This window comes from Streptopelia decaocto, assembly GCF_964273445.1.
Source record: "Streptopelia decaocto genome assembly, chromosome: 7".
Taxonomy (NCBI): Eukaryota; Metazoa; Chordata; class Aves; order Columbiformes; family Columbidae; genus Streptopelia; species Streptopelia decaocto.
Window position 1 is genome coordinate 24922930 of NC_138661.1, and position 8210 is coordinate 24931139.

Genomic DNA, 8210 nt, shown 5'->3' on the forward strand with positions numbered 1-8210 from the left:
TTGGATTTGTTTGCTTTGTTTTTTATTATCTGGTTTACCAGTCTGAACAGAGGAGAGGAAGCCAGGAATGCAGTTGACCATTGTGCTGTGACATTGCCACAGCCTGTGACCCTGGGCACAACTTTCCCTGACATCCACATGTCTGTGTGGGTGCTTTGGCGCCCATCCTTCTCTCTGGGGATAACATTCTCTATCCTGTTTCAGCTGACAGGCTAAGGATTTGGGAAGGTGAACGAGTTAATATTTGTCAAACACTGAAGATGACTAGAGCCCTGGAGAAAATCTCTATGTTAATCTTTATTTATGGATAAGCAATGAAAAAAAGAAAAAAAAGAAACAAAAACCCCAAAAGGTTTATATTATTTTTTCCTGGCCTGAGAGGTGTGCCCACTTGTGACAGTAATTTGTGCCCCATGCCCTGGAGCTCTGCCACCTTCCCCCTCCACCTCTGCCACACGACACTGCGGATAACTCTGCTCTTAGAGAGGTGGCTCAGATTCCAGCCAGCTCCTGGAGGCAGGAATCGCAGATCTGTGTAGCATATCTATATGGCAGCATGGCAATGGCTTGGCAGCCACAGCAGCAGCTCCTCTCACTGACCTCGAAAAAAAACCCAAAACCACACAGAGCAAGTGGAATCTGTTCATCTTCCCCACAAGCTCCTAGAGTTGAATAGCTGAACAATGGAGAAGCAGACAGATGAGAGGAGGGATACCTGCGTCATGCCATGGGGTCCCTCCTTACTCTGTCCTGCCCTCAGCCTGCCAAGGTCACCTGGAAGTTGCTCACATTTCCTTGGGGACATTGTTTGCTGAGTATCCATCACTGCCTTCTATCTTATCTCACTGATTTCTGAGGAATTGCCCTGCAATCCAAATGTCTGCCATATGGTGCAGACCAACCGGTGTGGAGTCCCTGTGTTCTCTCTTATCTTCTCCTTTGGCCCATGACAGGGCCAAGGGACGTGTGTGCCTGCACAGCACACAGAATGACTGAAGTGATGCAGCTTGGTTGTGAGTGTTCAGTGACGCAGTTCAGAAAGGGTGTTTGGAACTCAAAAGGCTTCATGTGAATGTACAGCAAAATCCAGGCTCTCTGGGTTAGTAACAAAGTCCACGTGACTTCTCCCAGCCACAGGTGGCTGCATCTGCATCCCCAAGACCCAATACAGTTTTGCGCCCCTGCGATGCTGCTCGGAACAAGCTGCTGCCTGGTGCTGCCCACACCAACCATTCCGTGTGCAGGCAGAGCTTCTGGTGCTGCCTGCCAGCTGCGTAGGGGACATTCATCCCGTGGGTGCCCAGGATACCTGTTTGCTTAATTTCACTGAAATCACTGGTGTATTAGTAGCAGAAAGCCTCTCAGAGAGCAGAGAAGGCAGAGGTGGAAGGGAACAGCAAGAGTGGGACAGGCCAGAAGTGCCCACAAAACGTGTCCTTTCTCCACAAGCCACAAATTACCCCTCCTCAGACCACGCCGACTGTTGCTGAAGAGTTACGAGGCACCAAAGGCGGGTGAGGCAGCCATGGACCAGCCACTGGGAAAGCGGAGAGAGGGTTGCACAGCTCAGTGGCACGGAACATGGGAAGCCTTTGGTGCTTCCACTGCACTCACAGCTCACCTGTGCCCTCTCCTGCACACCTCTTGAGGGATGGAAGAAGTAGCACATGAACATAGATCATCGGGCGTATTTGTTGCAGGCAAGGGCGGGAGAGTACTATGATACAGTCTGGGATTCCCCTGGGGCTGTTGGACGACTCTTTTTTACTAGTGAGATCTCTGATCTCTGCTGGGACGAGATGAATGGGGGAGCAGGATTAATTTACAATCCCTCTTACGTCACTTGTCGGAAGATTTAATGACTGGGATTTCCCTCCAGTTATCCTGGGGGAATTGGAGCTCATTTTATAAACTCTCCTCCAGTGTCAGGCAAGGAGCCACTCTCAGGCTGTTTCAGTCTCTTTAGAAAACATCAGGAATAAAAATTGTTTCCTGTGAGCAGTAGCAAGGAGCAGCCTGGCATAACCGTGCCCCAAAAAGGGTACTTTACAGCAGGAGCATCTTTCTCCTCAAACCGTCAGCACACTGCTCTTTCATAACTGTTCTGTAGCTCAAAATAACCTGTCCTGGCAGCTGGTGTTACTTGCATAAGGAGGAAGCTGAGGCCCTCAGTGAGGTCGAAGGGAAGAGCACCCTGTCTAGACTAACATCCCTGGGGATTTCAGCCCCAACCTCTTGGAAACCCCCCTGGTCCAGAACTGCCCTGGTGAGTCAGAGCCACTTGCACAAAGCCAGCACCAAGACAAACTCCAGAGCCATCCCTTCACTCTGACACCTCTCCTGTGACATACTCCTCTTGGGAAGGCTTCTGCAGGGCAAAGGAAATTTTCACGTTGCTTTTACCACTTGACTCTTATAAGCTCTTTCTAACCATTCTGCAGGACAGATGAGAACCTGCGGTTGCACATCCTGTCCTTCTTTGTTGCCTGGTTTTCCATTCTCTCCAGTTAGAAGTCTTTCTTGTGCTGCTCACCACAAGGCCTCTCCACTAACACTCTCCTTAATAGATGTTGCATGGGATGCTCAGCCATGCCTTTGGTGCTCACTAAGCCCAGTGCACCAACAAGGCTCACAGGGCCCACCAGGAGTGTCTTCTTGCCTGTGGCTTGCACTAAGAAAAACAGTATCCGTTAGGTATCTCTTCCCTGGGTTTTAGGGTGCCTCCTGCACCCCCACCCAGCCCAACAGCCTTGTTTGCCCTTGCAGAAGGAACTCCGCAATGCAGAAGTTGCCCATCTGCACCGGGTGGCCACGGAGGCTGTGGTTTGGGTGAGCCATCCTGCCCCACAGAAGTCCTGCCATAGAGGAGTTATTAATATTCCTGTTGCCCACGTGTCATGCTGACGAGCTTCCAAGGATAAGTGCTCTCCTCATGTGCCTGTGGAGAGAGGGGACTTCCCAGGCCTAATTCAATGCTTCCCATTCCTGCTTTCTTACACATCAATCTGTGCCGAGGCTATGAATATGTCCTGCTGAATCAGTGTTCATCCAGCCAACTTCCCCTTTTCACAAGGGGAAATATTTATAATCTAACTCTCAAGCCACCACACAGTGCAGCTGGTGGAAGACATCCAACAAACATCCCATCTAACTGCTGCCTTTGCTGCCAAGCCTCCTCCTGAGAGCTGGTGACTTGAGTAGCATTCAGCTGCGCTGTTGGGGATATACATGTGGTAATATTCCTTAAGCTGTTCATTAGATGCTGACCACTGTGATGAGCTGCATGAAGGAATGTTCCTCATGTAAATCTTCAAATAATCAGCAAAGCTGTTCTGAGCTGGAAAAAATCACACCAGTCTGGAGGAATTAATTAAGGGTTGTCTTCAGTGGAGAACTTGGCTTGGTACTCTCCATCACATCAAGCATGAAGATATCTTTGAACTATATAGCATCCCTGTGCATAAATGTTCTCTGTTTATTATTACCAGGTGATAAGAGGATAATATAATTCAGAAATAGTGGCTCCATAGCTACAGCCGAGATTAATTTTCTGTTTAAAACAGGGATTTGAGCTCTCTCCTGTCTTGGTGTTCCCTCCTCAGTGTTCTTGCACTTGCATGTTCGTATAAGAAGGAAAGATCTGAGAACAGACAGGTACAAATGTTAAATAGCTGAGAAGATTAAAATTAGCCCTTGAAAAAATACAGCCTCTAGTAACAAACCTTTTTGACGTTTAATCATCACCATAGTAGAATAATAAAAAGACTTCAGGCTTCCCACACAGTAAAACCTTACTGCTATCATGTGCAAAGCCTACACAAGAATACATATATATATATATTTTTTTTTTAATTTCCTGAGCATTTTTGACATTACTTTTGATACGTGAAAGTCCCTCTGGATGGTTAAATTTTCTTTTAAAAATGCGACTGAAGTCACAACTTTTCTTAACTGGGGATCATTTGGAAGAGTTGCACTTAAACACCTGCACAAACCTTTCCTTGTACCTACTCATGGATTTCTCTCAGTTGCTGTCTCCCTGCAGCTTGGGCAGCTGTATTCCTTGAGAATGGACTTGACTATGTACAACTGGAGGACAAGCTTTGTGACAGATGAGCTTTCAGTTACAAAAACCTGAAACTGATATAAGGAAATACCTTCACAGACACTGGACAGCGAGTCTAGAAAACATTTAATTAAATAATCCTGCAATATTAAAAAGCATTAAAACTTACATGGCTGGTAGGAAGATCCAGATTTTTTGAAGTCAGTGTATGTTTTAAAAAGGATAGTGAGTCGTCTTCTGGGGTCCTCTGGCTAGCTCTAACTAGTAAAAAGGTGATGCTGGAGTAAATATGTCCTGTCTTTCTGCTGTGGGCTTTGCTGTTCTCCTATGTCACGTCTATCACTAGCCATTATCAGTGGAGGAGCTGGTCTGGGGGGTATGGGAACTGGTCTGGGGGTCTCCAGCAATTGACAGGGATGAGCTGAGTGAGTGAGTACTCCACCTGATCTGCAGGGAGATGGACCTAGCATGGCCAACTACACCTCATTTAAGGTGCTGTTCACTATAAATTGGCTTTATCTCTCCATTTCACTCACTTTTTTCATGAGTGAGGAGACTGCTCTGTCAGACTTGTACAGAGCAGCAATACACGATGTAACTGCTGATTAAACCTTTATTTCAGCATAAATTCGGTTTGAGGAAACCTAGGGTGGGATTTACGTCACCACATTTAGATATCCAGTTCAAGATGAGATCACCATCTCTCTATAATAACCTGTTTCTCTCCATTGCTTGGAAAAGGGATGCAGCCCCAAGCCCCATCAGCTGCAGAGATGGGCGTTCAATCAGTTGGATCTCAGTTCTAGTCTTTTAAGAAAAGGTAATCGTAAAGTAATGCCTCAAACCTTGAAATGTACTCTCTTTTGTGTTGTCTTGAGCCTGCACTGCATTTCGCAACTGAAAAACAAATAGTGGTATGACTTAACATTGGAGGCTTTGCCTGTTAAGACATGACAATACCCCAAGCCTCTGGTTTTTAGAGCTGTGCTTTAGGCGACAAAATTGCATGCAAGCTTTTGTAGGGCTTCTTGAAAGGCTATGTAAGCAGCAATTTCTTACCCTCCCTTAGCATTTTAATCGCAGAGGTCAGCAGAGGACAGGACAGGGTCTGGGGGACTGAGAGGAGGTAACAAGCCAGCTTCTTCTTGAGGACGGTGGAGGTTTCTAGGTGGATTTGTTGTAGGTGTTTGCTGGGGAAGTTCATCCCAATGCAGCTGCTGGTGAGCAGGAGAGGCCAGTGGGTCACTGCGGGCAGGGGAGCTTGTGCGGTGCACGCTGCTGGGGCTTGGGCTGGAGCCGCCTGTCGGGAACTGGGAAGGGGAACGGGCTCCCCTTGAGCTCCAGAAGGGCAGTAGGTGAAAGCTGCTGGGAAGTGAAGTGGGAGGTTTCCTCAAAAAGCTCAGAGGGAGCCTTGCGAGCCTGCCAGGCTATTGCTTGAAAGCCAAAATCCTGCCTGGCAGCAGGCAAAGTGCCAGGGAGAGGCGAGAGAAGTGTTGTGAATGCTTGCATCCTCAGAGGGGTTTGTGTGTGACTGAACCTGGGCTATCTTGGATGAAGGATGTTTCTTTACTCATGTTTTAGGTCAAGCCACATACACTTGATTTCAAACAAAACCGATTCACATTTAGGCAGTTTTTTAATTACTTTAGGCAGAAATTACGTCAGTCACTGGGTGAAATGGAAACAGATATGTATAAATACATTGTAATAATAGTTTGTCTCCTCAAAGGAATTACCTTATAAGCTTCCTGGTCTAGAGGTCATTTTGTTCCATGCCTCTTACCCGAACACTATATATTTTAGCCATATGGCCAGCACACAGTACCTGGTGTCTCTAGGGCAGATTACGGGGGGCAGAGCAGCACGATGCTGTTTTATGGCTGTTTAGCCACTGATTTATTTTTAGTTGATTGAATAACATCCCTATCTGGATTGTGATCACGATGGTGACTGGGATGGTTATATCCTAGCAATGAGTTCAAATATAGCCACTTAAATGAAGAAGCCTTGCACTTTCCATAATAAGTGAATAAATAATTTTGCATGGTTAGTAAAAGCAGTGATTAGCATCGTAAAGCATGTGTAGCTTTTATAGAAGTTTCTCAGTAGCTTGTAGTGGATTGCCAGGTGCAAGGCAGAATGCAAAAAGATTGGAGTATAAAAGTAAGCATAGAATAGTTTTTAAGAAGAAAATTGTTTCAACATTTTATTGTCTAAAAGAATAAAATGCAGAAATGCCACAGCAGCTGACGCAGAAACAGTAAAAAAAAGTCTAATTACATAATTCACACACATTCATACACATTGTTTAATAGAGATAGCAAATTAGTGTTGTTTTCTGCCATTTACCATAGATAAAAGATACATTTTGGTATGGCAAAAATCGACTACTGCCAACACTCTGTGAACTTCTTTGTCTGTTGGGAAAAAATTAGAAAAATGGTTGGAAAGGACACATTTTCCTCAGTGGCCATTGCTGCCTCAAACTACAGAGGTTTCCAGTGCTCCTTTGTTAACAAGGGGCTGAAAGCTGAATAACTCATTGCTCTCCTCATTATTTTCAAGGCAGCAATGAAACTACATTAGGGATATTTGGAAATACAAAAAGTAGTGATGACCAAGAGGGTTTAAATTTTGACAACGTGTCATGATTGGCAGATGACAGGCTAATATTTACTTTGGGAATACACCATCTGGCCACACACTCATAGCAGCGAGAACGAATACCTGCTTCCAGCTAATTGCCGAGCTCCCACAGTGCGTAACACGGCAGATGAGGCTGAAATAGGTTATCGCTTCATCTTGACAGTTGTGTAACAAGTGATCAATCTCTTCTCCTCTGTTAAGTGTTTCAGAATTACAGGAAGCATTTCATTTTGCCAGCCTCCGCTATGTGGAAACATTAAGGCATGTCCCTGCAAGACTGTTATTTCTAAATCTGCAGCTGAAAAGATCTTAAAATGCTTTCCTCTGCTAGAAGTTACTTTGCACGCTCAAGAAATGCCGCCCCATTGCGTGTTTAAGTGCTTTAAAGAGTGAAAAGCTGCGGATTGCGAAGAGAGTGGCAGCAGCTCAGAACTGCTTTCTTTCACAACACGCTGAAGCACTGAAGAATCTCTGATGGGTTTTATAATTAGATCTGAACTTGCCAGCGCGGCAGTTTCTAGCATAATGCCTCCACATGAGAGAAGGCTACAACAGAAAGAGGGGGATAAATTTATTGGTCATAAATGTAACTCCTCTAAAAATGTACCACGACAAAACGGCCATGACGGGAAGGGATTGTATTCAGTTACGTATTTCATCTTCAGTGATTGACTTCAGACTGTTAGAAAATGAGGCTACCTTAATGTGAATGAACCCCTTTCTCTGATATTTTCCGCAGAAAATAAGGTATTATTGAACGCTTTAAACATGCTAACACACTGCGTATGTATCATTGGCATGAGGATGTTCTACACAGAGAGATTTGTCGTGCTGTGCGTGTTTCATCAGGAATTTCATGGTACAACATTACAACATTTCATATCTTCAGCTTCTAGTAATCCATGTTTCTGAAAACTTGCGAAATAATAGCTATTTCTGCCTTAAGCGCTGCAACGGAAAGAATGTTTTCATTGTGCAAAGACACTTTGACATATAGCAGAAGGAGCAAAATATTTATTTTGTTAAAGTTAAGCTTCTGAATAATTTAATTGTCCGAGTAATGAAAGGTTTGTGAACCAATAGGAAAAATAAAGATGTACTTAAATGCACAGCAAGTGACCATAAATCCCATTTCAAACAATAAACTGGACCTAGAAGTAAAGTAATGGACTAAACATTTGAACACAGTCAACCTTTACTTAAAAGATACATGCTCTGCTAAGTAAAATTTTGTTTCCCTAAATGCCATTTAAATTAAGGTCGAAGGTCTAGTGTTGGGGACGTTCTTGTGTGAGGGTTCTCTTTATTTCCCTCCAAGCAAGGAGGTCACTCCATCACTGTACAGTTGGGCTTAGTTTCTGTTCCTGCACATGGAGGACTTCTTCGTATTCTCTTGGTAAATAGGAGCACAAGAATAAGAAAGCACAGAGCTGTTGTTTCCAATGCTCTGGCTACGGTGTCTTGATCCACACATGAACATCCAAGTATTAGGTTTGCT